Consider the following 24,921-nt stretch of genomic DNA (forward strand, 5'->3'; position numbering starts at 1 on the left):
TTAGGTCAGGTTTTTCTAAATGGGCAAAAAAATGGCTTGTTTGAATCAGGTAAATATCCAACCGCATGTTAACTTGAGAATTTAATGAGCGTTTGATATTCTGTTCAAAAGGTTTGGATCTTTCGGTGATTTGCATCTTTAACATGATTCAAGCATGCAGATCCATTTAAAGGATGTGTGGAGGAACTAGTGGAATTTCCCAAACTTGGACAACAAAACTTTTGTGTTCATTTGTGGTGTGTAAATAAATTTTCTTTACTTACATGGACTCTAAAATTTTCATTTGGTTGCGTTTTTGGTTTACGGGATGAAGGGTGAGCGAAAACTCAAAGTTTGATTTTAGAAAAAAGAGTACATCTAAAATGGAATTGCACAATGCACAAATGTAGAGAGAGATAATTCCAAAGAGTGTCTGTAATTTTTAGGGATTGTAAGCTCTTTTTAGTATTTATATATCAGGTTTTGCAATCATCTGGAAAAAGGGGGAGGCGGGGAATTTTTAACTGAGTGTTGACTCCCAATCCATAAGTCATTTCTTCGGGTAATATAGCCCGTTACGCATGATACATCACTTTACAATCATCTATGATCGTTAGGTCAGCTTTTTTGTATATTGTCAAAAATAATGGCTTATTTGACTCGGGTAAGTATCCCACCGCCCGTTCAGTTGAGAATTTAATGAGCGTTTGTTATTCCCTTTAAAAGGTTAGGATCTATAGGTGATTTGCATATTTAAACATGTTTCAAGCATGCATATCCATTTTTAAAGCATGTGTGGAGGAAATCTCTCTCTTATAAAATTCGAAGCTGTTAGGGTTGAACTAGTGGAATTTCCCAAACTTGGACAACAAAACTTTTGTGTTCGTCTGAGGTGAGTGAATAAATTTTCTTCACTTACATTTGTTATTGTTTTAAATTTTTTCCATACATGAACTCTAAATTTTTTATTTTGTTGTGATCTATTTGCCTTTTTTGTTTATGGGATAAAGGGAGAGCGGGGGATTTTTAACTGAGAGTTGACTCCAATTCCATAAGTCATTTCTTAGGGTAATATAGCCCATTACGCATGATAAATCGTTTTCCAATCATATATGATCGTTAGGTCAGCTTTTTGTAAATGGGCAAAAATAATGGCTTGTTTGACTCGGGTATATATCCCACCGCACATTCACTTGAAAGAATTATTGCACGTTCGTTATTCTCTTCAAAAGGTTTGGATCCATAGGTGATTTGCATCTTTAACATGTTTCAAGAATGCATATCCATTTTAAATGCATGTCTGGAGGAAATGTTTTTCTTATAAATTCCAAGCTGTTAGGGTTGAACTAGTGGAATTTCCCAAACTTGGACAACAAAACTTTTGTGTTCATTTGTGGTGTGTGAATAAATTTTCTTTACTTAAATTTTTTATTGTTATAAATTTTTTCCATACATGAACTCTAAAATTTTCATTTTTTAGTGATCTATTTGCCTTTTTTATTTACGGGATGAAGGGAGAGGGAAAACTCAATGTTTTTATTTAAGAAAAAAGAGTACATCTAAAATTGAAATGTAAAATCCACAAATGTAGAGAGAGATAATTCCAAAGACTATCTTTAATTTTTAGGGATTGTAAGCTCTTTTTAGATTTTATACATCAGGTTTTGCAATCCTCGAGAAAAAGGGGGAGGTGGGGGATTTTTAACTTAGTGTTGACTCCCAATCCATAAGTCATTTCTTAGGGTAATATAGCCGTTACGCATGATAAATCATTTTAAAATCATCTATGACTGTTAGGTCAGCGTTTTGTAAATGGGCAAAAACAATGGCTTGTTTGACTCGGGTAAATATTTCATCGCACGTTCACATGCGAAAATTTTATGAGCATTTGTTATTCTTTTCAAAAGGTTTGGATATTAAGGTAATTTTCATCTTTAACATGATTCAAGCATGCATATCCATTTTTAAAGCATGTGTGGAGGAAATCTGTTTCTTTTAAAATTCCAAGTTGTTAGGTTTGAACGAGTGGATATTCACTAACTTGGACAACAAAACTTTTGTTTTCATTAGTGGTGTGTGAATAAATTTCAATTACTTACATTTGTTTTTTTTTTTGAATTTTTTCCATATATGATCTCTTTTTTATAAAATTCCAACCTGTTAGGGTTGAACTAGTGGAATTTCCAAAACTTGGGCAACAAAAGTTGTGTTCATTTGTGGTGTGTGTATAAATTTTCTTTACTTATATTTGTTTTTTTTTAAATTTTTTCCATACATGAACTCAAAAATTTTCATTTTGTTGTGATCTATTTGACTTTTTGGTTTACAGGATGAAGGAAGAGCGAAAACTCAAAGTTTTGATTTAAGAAAAAAGAGTACATCTAAAATGGAAATACACAATGCACAAATGTAGAGATAGATAATTCCGAAGTGTGTCTGTAATTTTTAGGGATTGTAAGCTCTTTTAATTTTTAATATATCAGGTTTTACAATCATCGGGAAAAAGGAGGAGGCGGGGGATTTTTAACTAAGTGTTGACACCCAATCCATAAGTCATTTATTCGGTAATATAGCCCGTTACATATGATAAATCACTTTACAATCATCTATGATCGTTAGGTCATATTTTTGTAAATGGGCAAAATAATGGCTTGTTTGAATCAGGTAAATATCCCACTGCATGTTAACTTGAGAATTTAATGAGCGTTTGTTAGTCTGTTCAAAAGGTTTAGATCTTTAGGTGATTTTCATCTTTAACATGATTCAAGCATACATATCCATTTTTAAAGCATGTGTGAGGGAAATCCCTTTCTTATAAAATTCCATGTTGTTAGGGTTGAACTAGTGGAATTTCTCAAACTCGAACAAAAAAACTTTTGTTTTCATTTGTGGTGTGTGAATAAATTTTCTTTACTTACATTTGTTATTGTTTTAAAATATTTCCATACATGAACTCTAAAATTTACATTTTGTAGTGATCTATTTGCCTTTTTTGTTTACAGGATGAAGGGAGAACGAAAACTCAAAGTTTTGATTCAAGCAAAAACAGTACATTTAAAATGGAAATGCACCATGAAAAAATGTAGAGAGAGATAAATCCAAAGAGTGTCTATAATTTTACGGGATTGTAAGTTTCTTTTTAGTTTTTATATATCTGGTTTTGCAATCGTTGGGAAAAAGGGGGAGGCGGGGGATTTTTAACTGAGTGCTGACTCCCAATCCATAAGTCATTTCTTAGGGTAATATAGCCCGTTACGCATGATAAATCTCTTTACAATCATCTACGATCATTAGGTCAGCCTTTTGTAAATGGGCAAAAATAATGGCTTGTTTGACTTGGGTAAATATCCCACCGCACGTTCACTTGAGAATTTAATGAGCGTTTGTTATTCTCTTCAAAAGTTTTGGATCCATTTTTAAAGCATGCGTGGAGGAAATCTCTTTCTTTTAAAATTCCAAGCTGTTAGGGTTGACCTAGTGGAATTTCACAAACTTGGACAACAAAACTTTTGTGTTCATTTGTGGTGTGTGAATAAATTTTCTTTACATTTATTTTTTATTGTTTTAAAATTTTTCCGTACATGAACTCAAAAATTTTCATTTTGTTGTGATCTATTTGCCTTCTTGGTTTACGGGATAAAGGGAGAGTGAAAACTGAAAGTTTTTATTTAAGAAAAAAGAGTACAACTAAACTGAAAATGCATAATGCACAAATGTAGAGAGAAATAATTCCAAAGAGTGGTGATAATTTTTAGGGATTGTAAGCTCTTTTCAGTTTTAATATATCAGGTTTTGCAATCATCGGGAAAAAGGAGGAGGCAATGGATTTTTAACTAAATGTTGACTCCCAATCCATAAGTCATTTCTTAGGGTAATAAAGCCCTTTACGCATGATAAAACACTTTACAATCATCTATAATCGTTTGGTCAGCATTTTGTGAATGGGCAAAAATAATGGCTTGTTTGACGCGGGTAATTATCCCACCGCACTTTCACTTGAGAAAATTTAATGAGCGTTTGTTATTCTCTTCAATAGGTTTGGATCCATAGGTGATTTGAATCTTTAACATGTTTCAATAATTCATATCCATTTTTAAAGCATGTGTGGAGGAAATCTCTTTCTTATAAAATTCCATGGTGTTAGGGTTGAACTAGTGGAATTTCCAAAACTTTTGTGTTCATTTGTGGTGTGTGTATAAATTTTCTTTACTTACATTTGTTATTGTTTTAAATTTTTTCCAAACATGAACTAAAATTTTTTTATTTTGTTGTGTTCTATTTGCCTTTTTGGTTTATGGGAGGAAGGAAGAGTGAAAACTCAGAGTTTTGATTTAAGAAAAAAGAGTACATCTAAAATGGAAATAAAAAATGCACAAATGTAGAGAGAGATAATTCCGAAGAGTGTCTGTAATTTTTAGGGATTGTAAGCTCCTTTTATTTTTTATATATCATGTTTTGCAATCATCGGGAAAAAAGGGGGAGGCGGGGGATTTTTAACTGAGTGGTGACACCCAATCCATAAGTCATTTATTCGGTAATATAGCCCATTACATATGATAAATCACTTTACAATCATCTATGATCGTTATGTCAGGTTTTTGTAAATGGGCAAAAAAATGGCTTGTTTGAATCAGGTAAATATCCCACCGCATGTTAACTTGAGAATTTAATTAGCGTTTGTTATTCCCTTCAAAAGGTTTGGATCTTTAGGTGATTTGCATCTTGAACATGATTCAAGCATGCATATCCATTTAAAGCATGTGTGGAGGAAATTTATTCCTTATAAAATTCCAAGCTATTAGTGTTGAACTAGTGGAATTTCCCAAACTTGGACAACAAAATTTTTGTGTTCATTTGTGGTGTGTGAATAAATTTTCTTTACTTACATTTTTTATTGTTTTATATTTTTTCCACACATGGACTCTAAAAATTTCATTTTGTTGCCTTTTTGGTTTACGGGATGAAGGGTGAGCGAAAACTTAAAGTTTTGATTTAAGAAAAAAGTGTACATCTAAAATGGAAATGCGCAATGCAGAAATGTAGAGAGAGATAATTCCAAAGAGTGTCTGTAATTTTTAGGGATTGTAAGCTCTTTTTAGTATTTATATATCAGGTTTTGCAATCGTTAGGAAAAAGGGGGAGGCGGGGGATTTTTAACTGAGTGTTGACTCCCAATCCATAAGTCATTTCTTCGGGTAATATAGCCCGTTATGCATGATACATCGCTTTACAATCATCTATGTTCGTTAGGTCAGCTTTTTTGTAAATTGGCAAAAATAATGGCTTATTTGACTCGGGTAAATATCCCACCGCACGTTCACTTGAGAATTTAATGAGTGTTTATTATTCTCTTTAAAAAGTTAGGATCTATAGGTGATTTGCATCTTTAAACATGTTTCAAGCATGCATATCCATTTTTAAAGCATGTGTGGATGAAATCTCTCTCTTATAAAATTCCAAGCTGTTATGGCTGAACTAGTGGAATTTCCCAAACTTGGACAACAAAACTTCTGTGTTCGTTTGAGGTGTGTGAATAAATTTTTTTTACTTACATTTTTTAATGTTTTAAATTTTTTCCATACATGAACTCGAAGTGTTTTCATTTTGTTGTGATCTATTTGCCTTTTTTGTTTACGGGATAAAGGGAGAGCGAAAACTCAAAGTTTTGATTTATGTAAAAAGAGTACATCTAAAATGGTAATGCACAATGAAAAAATGTAAAGAGAGATAATTCCAAAGAATGTCTATAATTTTTAGAGATTTTAAGCTCTTTTTAGTTTTTATATATAAGGTTTTGCAATCGTCGGGAAAAAGGGGGAGGCGGGGGATTTTTAACTGAGTGTTGACTCCAATTCTATAAGTCATTTCTTAGGGTAATATAGCCCGTTACGCATGATAAATCACTTTCCAATCATCTATGATCGTTAGGTCAGTTTTTTGTATATGGGCAAAAATAATGGCTTGTTTGACTCGGGTAAATACGCCACCGCACGTTCACTTGAAAAAATTTAATGCGCGTTTGTTATTCTCTTCAAAAGGTTTGGATACATAGGTGATTTGCATCTTTAACATGTTTCAAGAATGCATATCCATTTTAAATACATGTCTGGAGGATATCTTTTTCTTATAAATTCCAAGCTGTTAGGGTTGAACTAGTGGAATTTCCCAAACTTGGACAACAAAACTTTTGTGTTCATTTTTGGTGTGTGAATAAATTTTCTTTACTTACATTTTTTATTGTTATAAATTTTTTCCATACATGAACTCTAGAATTTTCATTTTGTTGTGATCTATTTGCCTTTTTTGTTTACGGGATGAAGGGAGAGCGAAAACTCAATGTTTTTATTTAAGAAAAAAGAGTACATCTAAAATTGAAATGCAAAATCCACAAATGTGGAGAGAGATAATTCGGAAGAGTGTCTATAATTTTTCGGGATTGTAAGCTCTTTTTAGTTTTTATACATCAGGTTTTGCAATCCTTGAGAAAAAGGGGGAGGCGGGGGATTTTTAACTTAGTGTTCATTCCCAATCCATAAGTCATTTCTTAGGGTAATGTAGCCCGTTACGCATGATAAATCACTTTACAATCATCGATGATTGTTAGGTCAGCGTTTTGTAAATGGGCAAAAATAATGCCTTGTTTGACTCGGGTAAATATCTCACCGCACGTTCACTTGCGAAAATTTTATGAGCATTTGTTATTCTCTTCAAAAGTTATCCATAGGTGATATGCATCTTTAATACGTTTCAAGAATGCATATCCATTTTTAAAGCATGTGTGGAGGAAATCTCTTTCTTATAAAATTCCAAGATGTTACGATTGAACTAGAGGAATTTCCCAAACATGGACAATAAAACTTTTGTGTTCATTTGTGGTGTGTGAATAAATTTTCTTTACTTACATTTTTTTGATTTAAATTTTTTCCATACATGAATTCTAAAATTTTTATTTTGTTGTGCTCTATTTGCCTTGTTGGTTTAGGGGATAAAGGGAGAGTGAAAACTGAAAGTTTTTATTTAAGAAAAAATAGTACATCTAAAATGGAAATGTACAATGCATAAATGTAGAGAGAGATAATTCCAAAGAGTGGTGGTAATTTTTAGGGATTGTAGGCTCTTTTCAGTTTTTATATATCAGGTTTTGCAATCGTTGGGAAAAAGGAGGAGGCAATGGATTTTTAACTAAATTTTGACTCCCAATCCATATGTCATTTCTTAGGGTAATAAAGCCCTTTACGCATGATAAATTACTTTACAATCATCTATAATCATTTGGTCAGCTTTTTTTAAATGGGCAAAAATAATGGCTTGTTTGACTCGGGAAATTATCCCACCGCACTTTCACTTGAGAAAATTTTGATGAGCGTTTGTTATTCTCTTCAATAGGTTTGGATCCATAGGTGATTTGCATCTTTAACATTTTTAAAGAATTCATATCCATTTTTAAACCATGTGTGGAGGAAATCTCTTTCTTATAAAATTCCATGCTGTAAGGGTTGAACTAGTGGAATTTCCCAAACTCGGACAACAAAACTTTTTTGTTCATTTGTGGTGTGCGAATAAATTTTCTTTACTTACATTTCTTATTGATTTAAAATTTTTCCATACATGAAGTCTAAAATTTTCATTTTGTTGAGATCTATTTGCCTTTATGGTTTACGGGATGAAGGGAGAACGAAAACTACAAGTTTTGATTTAAGCAAAAGAGTACATTTAAAATGGAAATGCACAATGCAAAACTGTAGAGAGAGATAATTCCAAAGAGTGTCCATAATTTTTCGGGATTATAAGTTCTTTTTAGTTTTTATATATCTGGTTTTCCAATCGTTGGGAAAAAGGCGGAGGTGGGGGATTTTTAACTAAGTGTTGACTCCCAATCCATAAGTCATTTCTTAGGGTAATATAGCCTGTTACGCATGATAAATCTATTTACAATCAACTATGCTCATTAGGTTAGCCTTTTGTAAATGGGCAAAAATAATGGCTTGTTTGACTTGGGTAAATATCCCACCGCACGTTCACTTGAGAATTTAATGAGCCTTTCTTATTCTCTTCAAAAGTTTTGGATCCATAGGTGATTTGCATCTTTAACATGTTTCAAGCATGCATATCCATTTTTAAAGCATGTCTGGAGGAAATCTCTTTCTTTTAAAATTCCAAGCTGTTAGGGTTGAACTAGTGGAATTTCACAAACATGGAAAACAAAACTTTCGCGTTCATTTGTGGTGTGTGAATAAATTTTATTTACTCATTTTTTTTATTTTTTCAAATTTTTTACATACATGAACTCAAAAATTTTCATTTTGTAGTGATCTATATGCCTTCGTGGTTTACGGGATGAAGGGAGAGCGAAAACTCAAAGTTTTTATTTAAGAAAAAATAGTACATCTAAAATGGAAATGCATCATGCACAAATATAGAGAGAGATATTTCCAAAGAGTACCGGTAATTTTTAGGGATTGTAAGCTCTTTTTAGTTTTTGTATATCAGGTTTTGTAATCGTCAGGAAAAAGGGGGAGGCGGGGGATTTTTAACTGAGTGTTGACTCCCATTCCATAAGTCATTTCTTAAGGTAATATAGCCCGTTACGAATGATAAATCTCTTTACAATCATCTATGATCATTAGGTCAGCCTTTTGTAAATGGGCAAAAATAATGGCTTGTTTGACTTGGGTAAATATCCCACCGCACGTTCACTTGAGAATTTAATGAGCGTTTGTTATTCTCTCCAAAAGTTTCGGATCCATAGATGATTTTCATCTTTAACATGTTTCAAGGATGCATATCCATTTTTAAAGCATGTATAGAGGAAATCTCTTTTTTATAAAATTTCAAGCTGTTAGGATTGAACTAGTGGAATTTCCCAAACTTGGGCAACAAAACTTTTGTGTTCATTTGTGTTGTGTGTATAAATTTTCTTTACTTACATTTGTTATTGTTTTAAATTTTTTCCATACATGAACTCAAAAATTTTCATTTTGTTGTGATCTATTTGCCTTTTTTGTTTACGGTATGAACGAAGTGCGAAAACTCAATGTTTTGATTTAAGAAAAAAGAGTACATCTAAAATGGAAATACACAATGCACAAATGTAGAGAGCGATAATTCCGAAGAGTGTCTGTAATTTTTAGGGATTGTAAGCTCTTTTTATTTTTTATATATCAGGTTTTGCAATCATCTGGAAAAAGGGGGAGGCGGGGGATTTTTAACTGAGTGGTGACACCCAATCCATAAGTCATTTATTCGATAATATAGCCCGTTACATATGATAAATCACTTTACAATCATCTATGATCGTTAGGTCAGGTTTTTGTAAATGGGCAAAAAAATGGCTTGTTTGAATCAGGTAAATATCCCACCGCATGTTAACTTGAGAATTTAATGAGCGTTTGTTATTCTCTTCAAAAGGTTTGGATCTTTAGGTGATTTGCATCTTTAACATGATTCAAGCATTCATATCGATTTAAAGCATGTGTGGAGGAAATCTCTTCCTTCTAAAATTTCAAGCTGTTAGTGTTGAACTTGTGGAATTTCCCAAACTCTGACAACAAAACTTTTGTGTTCATTTGTGGTGTGTGAATAAATTTTATTTACTTACATTTTTTATTGTTTTAAATTTTTTCCATACATGGACTCTAAAATTTTCATTTTGTTGCCTTTTTGGTTTACGGGATGAAGGGTGAGCGAAAACTCAAAGTTTTGATTTAAGAAAAAAGTATACATCTAAAATGGAAATGCACAATGCACAAATGTAGAGAGAGACAATTCCAAAGAGTGTCTGTAATTATTAGGGATTGTAAGCTCTTTTTAGTATTTATATATCAGGTTTTGCAATCGTCAAGAAAAAGGGGGAGGCGGGGGATTTTTAACTGATTGTTGACTCCCAATCCATAAGTCATTTCTTAGGGTAATATATCCCGTTACGCATGATACATCACTTTACAATCATCTATGATCGTTAGGTCAGCTTTTTGTAAATTGGCAAAAATAATGGCTTGTTTGACTCGGGTAAATATCCCACCGCACGTTCACTTGAGAATTTAATGAGCGTTTGTTATTCACTTCAAAAGGTCTAGATCCATAGGTGATTTGCATCTTTAACATGTTTCAAGCATGCATATCCATTTTTAAAGCACGTGTGGAAGAAATCTCTTTCTTATAAAATTCCAAGCTGTTAGGGTTGAACTATTGGAATTTCCCAAACTTGGACAACAAAACTTTTGTGTTCATTTGTGGTGTGTGAATAAATTTTTCTTTACTGACATTTGTTACTGTTTTAAATTTTTTCCATACATGAACTCGAAAATTTTCATTTTGTTGTGATCTATTTGCCTTTTTGGTTTACGGGATAAAGGGAGAGCGAAAACTTAAAGTTTTGATTTATGAAAAAAAAGAACATCGAAAATGCAAATGCACAATTCAAAAATGTAGAGAGAGATAATTCCAAAGAATGTCTGTAATTTTTAGGGATTGTAAGCTCTTTTTAGTTTTTATATATCAGGTTTTGCAATCGTCGCGAAAAAGAGGGAGGCGGGGGATTTTTAACTGAGATTTGACTCCAATTCCATAAGTCATTTCTTAGGGTAATAAAGCCCGTTACGCATGATAAATCACTTTCCAATCATCTACGATCGTTTGGTCAGCTTTTTGTAAATGGGCAAAAATAATGGTTTGTTTGTCTTGGGTAAATATCCCACCGCACGTTCACTTAAAAAAATTTAATGCGCGTTTGTTATTCTCTTCAAAAGGTTTGGAACCATAGGTGATTTGCATCTTTAACATGTTTCAAGAATGCATATCCATTTTTAATGCATGTGTGGAGGAAATCTTTTTCTTATAAATTCCAAGCTATTAGGGTTGAACTAGTGGAATTTCCCAAACCTGGACAACAAAACTTTTGTGTTCATTTTTGGTGTGTGAATAAATTTTCTTTACTTACATTTCTTATTGTTATAAATTTTTTCCATACAAGAACTCTAAAATTTTCATTTTCTTGTGATCTATTTGCCTTTTTTTTTATGGGATGAAGGGAGAGCGAAAACTCAATGTTTTTATTTAACAAAAAAGAGTACATCTAAAATTGAAATGCAAAATCCAAAAATGTGGAGAGAGATAATTCGAAAGAGTGTCTGTAATTTTTTTGGATTGTAAGCTCTTTTTAGTTTTTATACATCAGGTTTTGCAATCCTCGAGAAAAAGGGGGAGGCGGGGGATTTTTAATTTAGTGTTCATTCCCAATCCATAAGTCATTTCATAGGGTAATATAGCCCGTTATGCGTGATAAATCACTTTACAATCATCTATGATTGTTAGGTCAGCGTTTTGTAAATTGGCAAAAACAATGCTTTGTTTGACTCGGGTAAATATCTCACCGCACGTTCACTTGCGAAAATTTTATGAGCATTTGTTATTCTCTTCAAAAGGTATCCATAGGTGATTTGCATCTTTAATACGTTTCAAGAATGGATATCCATTTTAAAGCATGTGTGGAGGAAATCTCTTTCTTATAAATTCCAAGATGTTACGATTGAACTAGAGGAATTTCCCAAACTTTGACATCAAAACTTTTGTGTTCATTTGTGGTGTGTGAATAAATTTTATTTACTTACATTTGTTTGATTTAAATTTTTTCCATACATGAATTCTAAAATTTTTATTTTGTTGTGATCTATTTGCCTTGTTGGATTACGGGATATAGGGAGAGTGAAAATTGCAAGTTTTTATTTAAGAAAATAGAGTACATCTAAAATGGAAATGCACAATGCATAAATGTAGAGAGAGATAATTCCAAAGAGTGGTGGTAATTATTAGGGATTGTAGGCTCTTTTCAGTTTTTATATATCAGGTTTTGCAATCATCGGGAAAAAGGAGGAGGCAATGGATTTTTAACGAAATGTTGACTCCCAATCCATAAGTCATTTCTTAGGGTAATAAAGCCCTTTACGCATGATAAATCACTTTACAATCATCTATAATCGTTTGGTCAGCATTTTGTAAATGGGCAAAAAAAATGGCTTGTTTGACTTGGGTAATTATCCCACCGCACTTTCACTTGAGAAAATTTAATGAGCGTTTGTTATTCTCGTCAATAGGTTTGGATCCATAGGTGATTTGCATCTTTAACATGTTTCAATAATTCATATCCATTTTTATAGCAAGTGTGGAGGAAATTTCTTTCTTATAAAATTCTATGCTGTTAGGTTTGAACTAGTGGAATTTCCCAAACTCGGACAACAAAAATTTTGTGTTCATTTGTAGTGTGTGAATAAATTTTCTTTACTTACATTTGTTATTGTTTTAAAATTTTTCCATACATGAAGTCTAAAATTTTCATTTTGTTGTGATCTATTTGCCTTTTTGGTTTACGGGATGAAGGGAGAACGAAAACACAAAGTTTTGAGTTAAGCAAAAAGTGTACATTTAAAATGGAAATGCACAATGCAAAAATGTAGAGAGAGATAATTCCAAAGAGTGTCTATAATTTTTAGGGATTGTAAGTTCTTTTTAGTTTTTATATATCTGGTTTTGCAATCGTTGGGAAAAAGGGCGAGGCAGGGGATTTTTAACTGAGTGTTGACTCCCATTCCATAAGTCATTTCTTAGGGTAATATAGCCCGTTACGCATGATAAATCTCTTTACAATCATCTATGATCATTAGGTCAGCCTTTTGTAAATGGGCAAAAATAATGGCTTGTTTGACTTGGGTAAATATCCCACCGCAGGTTCACTTGAGAATTTAATGAGCGTTTGTTATTCTCTTCAAAAGTCTTGGATCCATAGGTGATTTGCATCTTTAACATGTTTCAAGCATGCATATCCATTTTTAAAGCATGTGTGAAGGAAATCTCTTTCTTTTAAAATTCCAAGCTGTTAGGGTTGAACTAGTGGAATTTGAAAAAAATTGGACAACAAAAATTTTGTGTTCATTTGTGGTGTGTGAATAAATTTTCTTTACTCATATTTTTTATTGTTTTAAAATTTTTCCTTAGATGAACTCAAAAATTTTCATTTTGTTCTGATCTACATGCCTTCTTGGTTTACGGGATGAAAGGAGAGCGAAAACTCAAAGTTTTGATTTAAGAAAATATAGTACATCTAAAATGGAAATGCACCATGCAAAAATTTGGAGAGAGATATTTCCAAAGAGTGTGTGTAAGTTTTAGGGATCGTAAGCACTTTTTAGTTTTTGTATATCAGGTTTTGCAATCGTCATGGAAAAGGGGGAGGCGGGGAAATTTTAACTGAGTGTTGACTCCATTCCATAGGTCATTTCTTAAGGTAATATAGCCCGTTACACATGATAAATCTCTTTACAATCATCTATGATCATTAGGTCAGCCTTTTGTAAATGGGCAAAAATAATGGCTTGTTTGACTTTGGTAAATATCCTACCGCACGTTCACTTAAGAATTTAATAAGCGTTTGTTATTCTCTCCGAAAGTTTTGGATCCAATGATGATTTGCATCTTTAACATGTTTCAGGGATGCATATCCATTTTTAAAGTATGTGTAGAGGAAATCTCTTTTTTAAAAAATTCCAACCTGTTAGGGTTGAACTAGTGGAATTTCCCAAACTTGGGCACCAAAACTTTTGTGTTAATTTGTGGTGTGTGTATAAATTTTCTATACTTACATTTGTTATTTTTTTAAATATTCTCCATACATGAACTCAAAAATTTTCATTTTGTTGTGATCTATTTGCCTTTTTGTTTTACAGGATGAAGGATGAGCGAAAACTCAATGTCTTGATTTAAGAAAAAAGAGTACATCGAAAATGGAAATATACAATGCACAAATGTAGAGAGAAATAATTCCGAAGAGTGTCCGTAATTTTTAGGGATTGTAAGCTCTTTTTATTTTTTATATATCAGGTTTTGCAGTCATCGTGAAAAAGCGGGAGGCGGGGGATTTTTAACTGAGTGGTGACACCCAATCCATAAGTCATTTATTCGGTAATATAGCCCGTTACATATGATAAATCACTTTACAATCATCTATGATCGTTAGGTCAGGTTTTTGTAAATGGGAAAAAATGGATTGTTTGAATCAGGTAAATATCCCACCGCATGTTAACTTAAGAATTTAATGAGCGTTTGTTATTCTCTTCAAAAGGTTTGGATTTTTAGGTGATTTGCATCTTTAACATGATTCAAGCATTCATATCCATTTAAAGCATGTGTGGAGGAAATCTCTTCCTTATAAAATTCCAAGCTGTTAGTGTTGAACTTGTGGAATTTCCCAAACTTGGACAAAAAAATTTTTGTGTTCATTTCTGGTTTGTGAATAAATTTTCCTTGCTTACATTTTTTATTATTTTTAAATTTTTTCCATACATGTACTCTAAAATTTTCATTTTGTTGCCTTTATTGTTTACGAGATGAAGGGTGAGAGAAAACTCAAAGTTTTGATTTAAGAAAAAAGTATACATCTAAAATGGAAATGCACAATGTACAAATGTAGAGAGAGATAATTCCAAAGAGTGTCTGTAATTTTTAGGGATTGTAAGCTCTTTTTAGTATTTATATATCAGGTTTTGCAATCGTCAGGAAAAAGGGGGAGGCGGGGGATTTTTAACTGAGTGTTGACTCCCAATCCATAAGTCATTTCTTAGGGTAATATATCCCGTTAAGCATGATACATCACTTTACAATCATCTATGATTGTTTGGTCAGGTTTTTGTAAATTGGCAAAAATAATGGCTTGTTTGACTCGGGTAAATATCTCACCGCACGTTCTCTTGAGAATTTAATGAGCGTTTGTTATTCCCTTTAAAAGGTTAGGATCTATAGGTGATTTGCATCTCTAAACATGTTTCAAGCATGCAATCCATTTTTAAAGCATGTGTGGAGGAAATCTCTCTCTTATAAAATGCGCGTTTGTTATTCTCTTCAAAAGGTTTGGAACCATAGGTGATTTGCATCTTTAACATGTTTCAAGAATGCATATCCATTTTTAATGCATGTGTGGAGGAAATCTTTTTCTTATAAATTCCAAGCTATTAGGGTTGAACTAGTGGAATTTCCCAAACTTGGACAACAAAACTTTTGTGTTCATTTTTGGTGTGTGAATAAATTTTCTTTACTTAAATTTCTTATTGTTATAAATTTTTTCCATACATGAACTCTAAAATTTTCATTTTCTTGTGATCTATTTGCCTTTTTTTTACGGGATGAAGGGAGAGAGAAGACTCAATGTTTTTATTTAACAAAAAAGAATACATCTAAAATTGGAATGCAAAATCCAAAAATGTGGAGAGACATAATTCAAAAGAGTGTCTGTAATTTTTTTGGATTGTAAGCTCTTTTTAGTTTTTATACATCAGGTTTTGCAATCCTCAAGAAAAAGGGGGAGGCGGGGGATTTTTAATTTAGTGTTCATTCCCAATCCATAAGACATTTTTTAGGGTAATATAGCCCGTTATGCTTGATAAATCACTTTACAATCACCTATGATTGTTAGGTCAGCGTTTTGTAAATGGGCAAAAACAATGCCTTGTTTGACTCGGGTAAATATCTCACCGCACGTTCACTTGCAAAAATTTTATGAGCATTTGTTATTCTCTTCAAAAGGTATCCATAGGTGATTTGCATCTTTAATACGTTTCAAGAATGCATATCCATTTTTAAAGCATGTGTGGAGGAAATCTCTTTCTTATAAAATTCCAAGATGTTACGATTAAACTAGAGGAATTTCCCAAACTTGGAAAATAAAAATTTTGTGTTCATTTGTGGTGTGTGAATAAATTTTCTTTACTTACATTTGTTTGATTTAAATTTTTTCCATACATGAATTATAAAACTTTTCTTTTTTGTGATCTATTTGCCTTGTTGGATTACGGGATATAGGGAGAGTGAAAACTGCAAGTTTTTATTTAAGAAAAAGGAGTACATCTAAAATGGAAATGCACATTGCATAAATGTAGAGAGAGATATTCCAAAGAGTGGTGGTAATTTTTAGGGATTGTAGGCTCCTTTCAGTTTTTATATATCAGGTTTTGCAATCGTTGGGAAAAAGGAGGAAGCAATGGATTTTTAACTAAATGTTGACTCCCAATCCATAAGTCATTTCTTAGGGTAATAAAGCCCTTTATGCATGATAAATCACTTTACAATCATCTATAATCGTTTGGTCAGCTTTTTGTAAATGGGCAAAAATAATGGCTTGTTTGACTTGGGTAATTATCCCACCGCAGTTTCACTTGAGAAAATTTAATGAACGTTTGTTATTCTCGTCAATTGGTTTGGATGCATAGCTGATTTGCATCTTTAACATGTTTCAAGAATTCATATCCATTTTTATAGCATGTGTGGAGGAAATTTCTTTCTTATAAAATTCCATGCTGTTAGGGTTGAGCTAGTGGAATTTCCCAAACTCGGACAACAAAACTTTTGTGTTCATTTGTGGTGTGTGAATAAATTTTTTTTACTTACATTTGTTATTGTTTTAAAATTTTTCCATACATGAAGTCTAAAATTTTCATTTTGTTGTGATCTATTTGCCTTTTTGGTTTACGGGATGAAGGGAGAACGAAAACACAAAATTTTGATTTAAGCAAAAAGAGTACATTTAAAATGGAAATGCACAATGAAAAAATGTAGAGAGAGATAATTCCAAAGAGTGTCTATAATTTTTAGGGATTGTAAGTTCTTTTTATGTTTTATATATCTGGTTTTACAATCGTTGGGAAAAAGGGCGAGGCGGGGGATTTTTAACTGAGTGTTGACTCCCAATCCATAAGTCATTTCTTAGGGTAATATAGCCCATTACGCATGATAAATCTCTTTACAATCATCTATGATCATTTGGTCAGCCTTTTGTAAATGGGCAAAAATAATGGCTTGTTTGACTTGGGTAAATATCCCACCGCAGGTTCACTTGAGAATTTAATGAGCGTTTGTTATTCTCTTCAAAAGTTTTGGATCCATAGGTGATTTGCATCTTTAACATGTTTCAAGCATGCATATCCATTTTTAAAGCATGTGTGAAGGAAATCTCTTTCTTTTAAAATTCCAAGCTGTTAGGGTTGAACTAGTGGAATTTCACAAAATTGGACAACAAAACTTTTGTGTTCATTTGTGGTGTGTGAATAAATTTTCTTAACTCATATTTTTTATTGTTGTAAAATTTTTCCTTAGATGAACTCAAAAATTTTCATTTTGTTGTGATCTATATGCCTTCTTGGTTTACGGGATGAAGGGAGAGCGAAAACTCAAAGTTTTGATTTAAGAAAATATAGTACATCTAAAATGGAAATGCACCATGCAAAAATTTAGAGAGAGATATTTCCAAAGAGTGTGTGTAATTTTTAGGGATCGTAAGCACTTTTTAGTTTTTGTATATCAGGTTTTGCAATCGTCATGGAAAAGGGGGAGGCGGGGGATTTTTAACTGGGTGTTGACTCCCATTCCTTAAGTCATTTCTTAAGGTAATATAGCCCGTTACATGTGATAAATCTCTTTACAATCAATTATGATCATTACGTCAGCCTTTTGTAAATGGGCAAAAATAATGGCTTGTTTGACTTTGGTAAATATCCCAGCGCACGTTCACTTAAGAATTTAATGAGCGTTTGTTATTCTCTCCAAAAGTTTTGGATCCATAGATGATTTGCATCTTTAACAAGTTTCAAGGATGCATATCCATTTTAAAAGTATGTGTAGAGGAAATCTCTTTTTTATAAAATTCCAACCTGTTAGGGTTGAACTAGTGGAATTTCCCAAACTTGGGCATCAAAACTTTTGTGTTCATTTGTGGTGTGTGTATAAATTTTTTATACTTACATTTGTTATTGTTTTAAATTTTTTCCATAGATGAACTCAAAGATTTTGATTTTTTTGTGATCTATTTGCCTTTTTGGTTTACAGGATGAAGGAAGAGCGAAAACTCAATGTTTTGATTTAAGAAAAAAGAGTACATCTAAAATGGAAATATACAATGCACAAATGTAGAGAGAAATAATTCCGAAGAGTGTCTGTAATTTTTAGGGATTGTAAGCTCTTTTTTTTTTATATATCAGGTTTTGCAATCATCGGGAAAAAGGGGGAGGCGGGGGAATTTTAACTGAGTGGTGATACCCAATCCATAAGTCATTTATTCGGTAATATAGCCCGTTACATATGATAAATCACTTTACAATCATCTATGATCGTTAGGTCAGGTTTTTGTAAATGGGCAAAAAAATGGCTTGTTTGAATCAGGTAAATATCCCACCGCATGTTAACCTCAGAATTTAATGAGCGTTTGTTATTCTCTTCAAAAGGTTTGGATCTTTAGGTGATTTGCATCTTTAACATGATTCAAGCATTCATATCCATTTAAAGCATGTGTTGAAGAAATCTCTTCCTTATAAAATTCCAAGCTATTAGTGTTGAACTTGTGGAATTTCCCAAACTTGGACAACAAAACTTTTGTGTTCATTTGTGGTTTGTGAATAAATTTTCTTTACTTACATTTTTTATTATTTTAAATTTTTTCCATACATGTACTCCAAAATTTTCATTTTGTTGCCTTATTGGTTTACGAGATGAAGGGTGAGCGAAAATTCAAAGTTTTGATTTAAAAAAAAAGTGTACATCTAAAATGGAAATGCCCAATGCACAAATGTGGATAGAGATAATTCCAAAGAGTTTCTATAATTTTTAGGGATTGTAAGCTCTTTTTAGTATTTATATATCAGGTTTTGCAATCGTCAGGAAAAAGGGGGAGGCGGGGGATTTTTAACTGAGTGTGGACTCCCAATACATAAGTCAATTCTTCGGGTAATATATCCCGTTACGCATGATACATCACTTTACAATCATCTATGATCGTTAGGTCAGCTTTTTGTAAATTGGCAAAAATAATGGCTTGTTTGACTCGGTTAAATATCCCACCACACTTTCACTTGAGTATTTAATGAGCGTTTGTTATTCTCTTTAAAAGGTTAGGATCTATAGGTGATTTGCATCTTTAAACATGTTTCAAGAATGCATATCCATTTTTAAATCATGTGTGAAGGAAATCTCTCTCTTATAAAATTCCAAGCTGTTAGGGTTGAACTAGTGGAATTTCCCAAAGTTTGACAACAAAACTTTTGTATTCATTTAGCGTGTGTGAATAAATTTTCTTTACTTACATTTGTTATTGTCTTAAATTTTTTCTATACATGAACTCTAAAATTTTCATTTTGTTGTTATCTACTCGCCTTTTTCGTTTACGGGATAAAGGGAGAGCGAAAACTCAAAGTTTTGATTTATGGAAAAAGAGTACATCTAAAATGGAAATGCACAATGCAAAAATGTTGAGAGAGATAATTCCAAACAATGTCTACAATTTTTAAGGACTGTAAGCTCTTTTTAGTTTTTATATATCAGGTTTTCCAATCGTCGGGAAAAGGGGGAGGCGGGGGATTTTTAACTTAGTGTTGACTCCCAATGCATAAGTCATTTCTTAGGGTAATATAGCCCGTTACGCATGATAAATCACTTTACAATCATCTATGATTGCGAGGTCAGCTTTTTGTAAATGGGCAAAAACAATGGCTTGTTTGACTCGGGTAAATATCTCACCGCACGTTCACTTGCGAAAATTTAATGAGCATTTGTTATTCTCTTCAAAAGGTATCCATAGGTGATTTTCATCTTTAATATGTTTCAAGAATGCATATCCATTTTTAAAGCATATGTGGAGGAAATCTCTTTCTTATAAAATTCCAAGCTGTTAGGATTGAACTAGAGGAATTTCCAAAACTTGGAAAACAAAACTTTTGTGTTCCTTTTTGGTGTGTGAATAAATTTTCTTTACTTAAATTTGTTTGATTTAAATTTTTTCCACACATGAATTCTAAAATTTTTATTTTGATGTGATGTATTTGCCTTGTTGGTTTACGGGATGAAGGGAGAGTGAAAACTCAAAGTTTTTATTTAAGAAAAAAGAGTACATCTAAAATGGAAATGCATAATGCACAAATGTAGAGAGAGATAATTCCAAAGAGTGGTGGTAATTTTAAGGGATTGTAAGCTCTTTTTAGTTTTTATATATGACGTTCTGCAATCGTCGAGAAAAAGGAGGAGGTAGTGGATTTTTAACTGAGTGTTGACTCCCAATCCATAACTCATTTCTTAGGGTCATAAAGCCCTTTACGCATGATAAATCACTTTACATTCATCTATGATTGTTTGGTCAGCTTTTTGTAAATGGGCAAAAATAATGGCTTGTTTGACTCGGGTAATTATCCCATCGCACTTTCACATGAGAAATTTAATGAGCGTTTGTTATTCTCTTCAACAGGTTTGGATCCATAGGTGATTTACATCTTTAACATGTTTCAATAATTCATATCGATTTTAAAGCATGTGTGGAGGAAATCTCTTTCTTATAAAATTCCATGCTGTTCGGGTTGAACTAGTGGAATTTCCCAAACTCGGACAACAAAACTTTTGTGTTCATTTGTGGTGTGTGAATAAATTTTCTTTACTTACATTTGTTATTGTCTTAAAATTTTTCCATACATGAACTCTAAAATTTTCATTTTGTTGTGATCTATTTGCTTTTTTGGTTTACGGGATGAAGGGAAAAAGAAATGTCAATGTTTTGATTTAAGAAAAAAGAGTACATCTAAAATGGAAATGCACAATGCAAAAATGTAGAGAGAGATAATTCCAAAGAGTGTCTATAATTTTTAGGGATTGTAAGTTCTTTTTAATTTTTATATATATGGTTTTGCAATCATCAGGAAAAAGGGGGAGGCGGGGGATTTTTAACTGAGTGTTGACTCCCAATCCATAAGTCATTTCTTAGGATAATATAGCTCATTACGCATGATAAATCTCTTTACAATCATCTCATATCATTAGGTCATTCTTTTGTAAATGGGCAAAAATAATGGCTTGTTTGACTCGGGTAAATATCCCTCCGCACGTTCACTTGAGAATTTAATGAGCGTTTGTTATTCTCTTCGAATGTTTTGGATCCATAGATGATTTGCATCTTTAACATGTTTCAAGCATGCATATCCATTTTTAAAGCATGTGTAGAGGAAATCTCTTTCTTATAAAATTCCAAGCTGTTAGGGTTCAACTAGTGGTATTTCCCAAACTTGGGCAACATAACTTTTGTGTTCATTTGTGGTGAGTGTATATGTTTTCTTTAGTCACATTTGTTATTGTTTTAAATTTTTTCCATACATGAACTCAAAAATTTTCATTTTGTTGTGATCTATTTGCCTTTTTGGTTTACGGGATGAAGGAAGTGCGAAAACTGAAAGTTTTGATTTAAGAAAAAGAGTACATCTAACATGGAAATACACAATGCATAAATGTAGAGAGAGATAATTCCAAAGAGTGTTTGTAATTTTTAGCGATTGTAAGCTCTTTTTATTTTTTAAATATCAGGTTTTGCAATCATTGGGAAAAAGGGGGAGGCAGGGGATTTTTAACTGAGTGTTGACACCCAATCCATAAGTCATTTATTCGGTAATATAACCCGTTACATATGATAAATCACTTTACAATCATCTATGATGGTTAGGTCAGGTTTTTGTAAATGGGCAAAAAAAGGGCTTGTTTGAATCAAGTAAATATCCCACCGCACGTTAACCTGAGAATTTAATTAGCGTTTGTTATTCTCTTCAAAAGGTTTGGATCCTTAGGTGATTTGCATCTTTAACATGTTTCAAGCATGCATATCAATTTAAAGCATGTGTGGAGGAAATCTCTTCCTTATAAAATTCCAAGCTGTTAGTGTTGAACTAGTGGAATTTCGCAAACTTGGACAACAAAACTTTTGTGTTCATTTGTGGTTTGTGAATAAATTTTCTTTACTTACATTTTTTATTGTTTTAAATTTTTTCCTTACAGTGACTCTAAATTTTTCATTTTGTTGCCTTTTTGGTTTACGGGATGCAGGGTGAGCGAAAACTCAATGTTTTGATTTAAGAAAAAAGAGTACATCTAAAGTGGAAATGCACAATACATGAATGTAGAGAGAGATAATTCCAAAGAGTGTCTGTAATTTTGAGGAATTGTAAGCTCTTTTGAGTATTTATATATCAGGTTTTGCAATCGTCAGGAAAAAGGGGGAGGCGGGGGATTTTTAACTGAGTGTTGACTCCCAATCCATAAGTCATTTCTTTAGGTAATATATCCTGTTACGCATGATACATCACTTTCCAATCATCTATGATCGTTAGGTCAGCTTTTTGTAAATAGGAAAAAATAAAGGCTTGTTTGACTCGTGTAAATATCCCACTACACGTTCACTTGAGAATTTAATGAGCGTTTTTTTTCTCTTTAAAAGGTTAGGATCTATAGGTGATTTGCATCTTTAAACATGTTTCAAGCATGCATATCCATTTTTAAAGCATGTGTGGTGAAAATCTCTCTCTTATAAAATTCCAAGCTGTTAGGGTTGAATTAGTGGAATTTCTCAAACTTGGACAACAAAATTTTTGTGTCATTTGTGGTGTGTGAATAATTTTTTTTTACTTACATCTGTTATTGTTTTAAATTTTTTCCATACATAAACTCTAAAATTTTCATTTTTTTGTGATCTATTAGGCTTTTTGGTTTACGGGATAAAGGGAGAGCGAAAACTCAAAGTTTTGATTTATTAAAAAAGAGTACATCTAAAATGGAAATGCACAATGCAAAAATGTAGAGAGAGATAATTCCAAACAATGTCTATGTTTTTTAGGGATTGTAAGCTCTTTTTAGTTTTTATATATCAGGTTTTGCAATCTTCAGGAAAAAGGGGGAGGCGGGGGATTTTTATTGAGTGTTGACTCCAATTTCATAAGTCATTTCTTAGGGTAATATAGCCCGTTACGCATGATAAATCACTTTCGAATCATCTATGATCATTAGGTCAGCTTTTTGTAAATGGGGCAAAATAATGGCTTGTTTGACTCGGGTAAATATCCCACCGAACATTCACATGAAAAAATTTAATGCGTGTTTGTTATTCTCTTCAAAAGGTTTGGATCCATAGGTGATTTTCATCTTTAACATGTTTCAAGAATGCATATCCATTTATAATGGATGTGTGGAGGAAATCTTTTTCGTATAAAATTCCAAGATGTTAGGGTTGAACTAGTGGAATTTCCCAAACTTGGACAACAAAACTTTTGTGTTCATTTGTGGTTTGTGAATAAATTTTCTTCACTTATATTTTTTATTGTTATAAATTTTTTTGATACATGAACTCTAAAATTTTCATTTTGTTGTGATCTATTTGCCTTTTTTGTTTACAGGATGAAGGGAGAGCGAAAACTCAATGTTTTTATTTAAGAAAAAAGAGTACATCTAAAATTGAAATACAAAATCCACAAAAATGTAGAGAGAGATAATTCCAAAGAGTGTCTGTAATTTTTAGGGATTGTTAGCTCCTTTTAGTTTTTATACATCAGTTGTTGCAATCCTCGGGAAAAAGGGGGAGGCGGGGAATTTTTAACTCAGTGTTGACTCCCAATCCATAAGTCATTTCTTAGGGTAATATAGCCCGTTACGTATGATAAATCACTTTACAATCATCTATGATTGCGAGGTCAAATTTTTGTAAATGGGCAAAAACAATGGCTTGTTTGACGCGGGTAAATATCTCACCGCTCGTTCACTTGCGAAAATTTAATGAGCATTTGTTATTCTCTTCAAAAGGTATCCATAGGTGATTTGCATCTTTAATATGTTTCAAGAATGCATATCCATTTTTAAAGCATGTGTGGAGGAAATCTCTTTCTTATAAAATTCCAAGCTGTTAGGATTGAACTAGAGGAATTTCCCAAACTTGGACATCAAAACTTTTGTGTTCATTTGTGGTGTGTGAATAAATTTTCTTTACTTACCTTAGTTATTGTTTTAAATTTTTTCCATACACGAACTCTAAAATTTTCAATTCGTTGTGATCTTTTTGCCTTTTTGGTTTCAGAAAAAAGAGTACATCTAAAATGGAAATGCACAATGCACAAATGTAGAGAGAGATAATTCCGAAGAGTGTCTGTAATTTTTAGGGATTGTAAGCTCTTTTTAGTTTTTATATATCTGGTTTTTCAATCGTCTGGAAAAAGGGGGAGGCATGGGATTTTTAACTGAGTGTTGACTCCCAATCCATAAGCCATTTCTTTGGGTAATATAGCTTGCTACGCATTATAAATCACTTTACAATCATCTATGATCACTTGGTCAACTTTTTCTAAATGGGAAAAAATAATGACTTGTTTGACACGAGTAAATATCCCACCGCACTTTCACTTGTGAATGTAAAGAGCGTTTGTTACTCTCTTCGGAAGGATAGGATCCACAGGTGATTTGCTTCTTTAACGTGTTTCTAGCATGCATATCCATTTTTAAAGCATGGGTGGAGGAAATCTCTTTCTTATAAACTTCCAAGCTGTTAGGGTTGAACTAGTGGAATTTTCGAAACTTGGACAACAAAACATTTGTGTTCATTTGTGGTGTGTGAATAAATTTTCATTACTTACATTTGTTATTGTTTTAAATTTTTTCCATACATGAACTCTAAAATTTTCATTTTTTTGTGATCTATTTACCTTTTTGGTTTACGGGATGAAGGGAGAGCGAAAACTCAAAGTTTTGATTTAAGGAAAAAGAGTACATCTAAAATGGAAATGCACGATGAAAAAATGTAGAAAGAGATAATTCCAAAGAGTGTCTGTAATTTTTAGGGATAGTATGCTCTTTTTAGTTTATATATATCAGGTTTTGCAATCGTCGGGAAAAATGGGGAGGCATGGGATTTTTAACAGAGTATTGACTCCTAATCCATATGTCATTTCTTAGGGTAATATAGCCCGTTACGCATGATAAATATCTTTACTATCATCTATGATCATTAGGTCAGCCTTTTGTAAATGGTCAAAAATAAAGGCTTGTTTGACTCGAGTAAATATCCCACCGCATGTTCACTTGAGAATTTAATGAGTGTTTGTTACTCTCTTCAAAAGGTTT

The sequence above is a fragment of the Aristolochia californica genome, unplaced genomic scaffold (assembly GCF_029961685.1).
Source record: "Aristolochia californica isolate CCGP_79_NKW_82.1479 unplaced genomic scaffold, dmAriCali1.0.hap1 SCAF_1, whole genome shotgun sequence".
In the NCBI taxonomy this organism is placed as follows: Eukaryota; Viridiplantae; Streptophyta; class Magnoliopsida; order Piperales; family Aristolochiaceae; genus Aristolochia; species Aristolochia californica.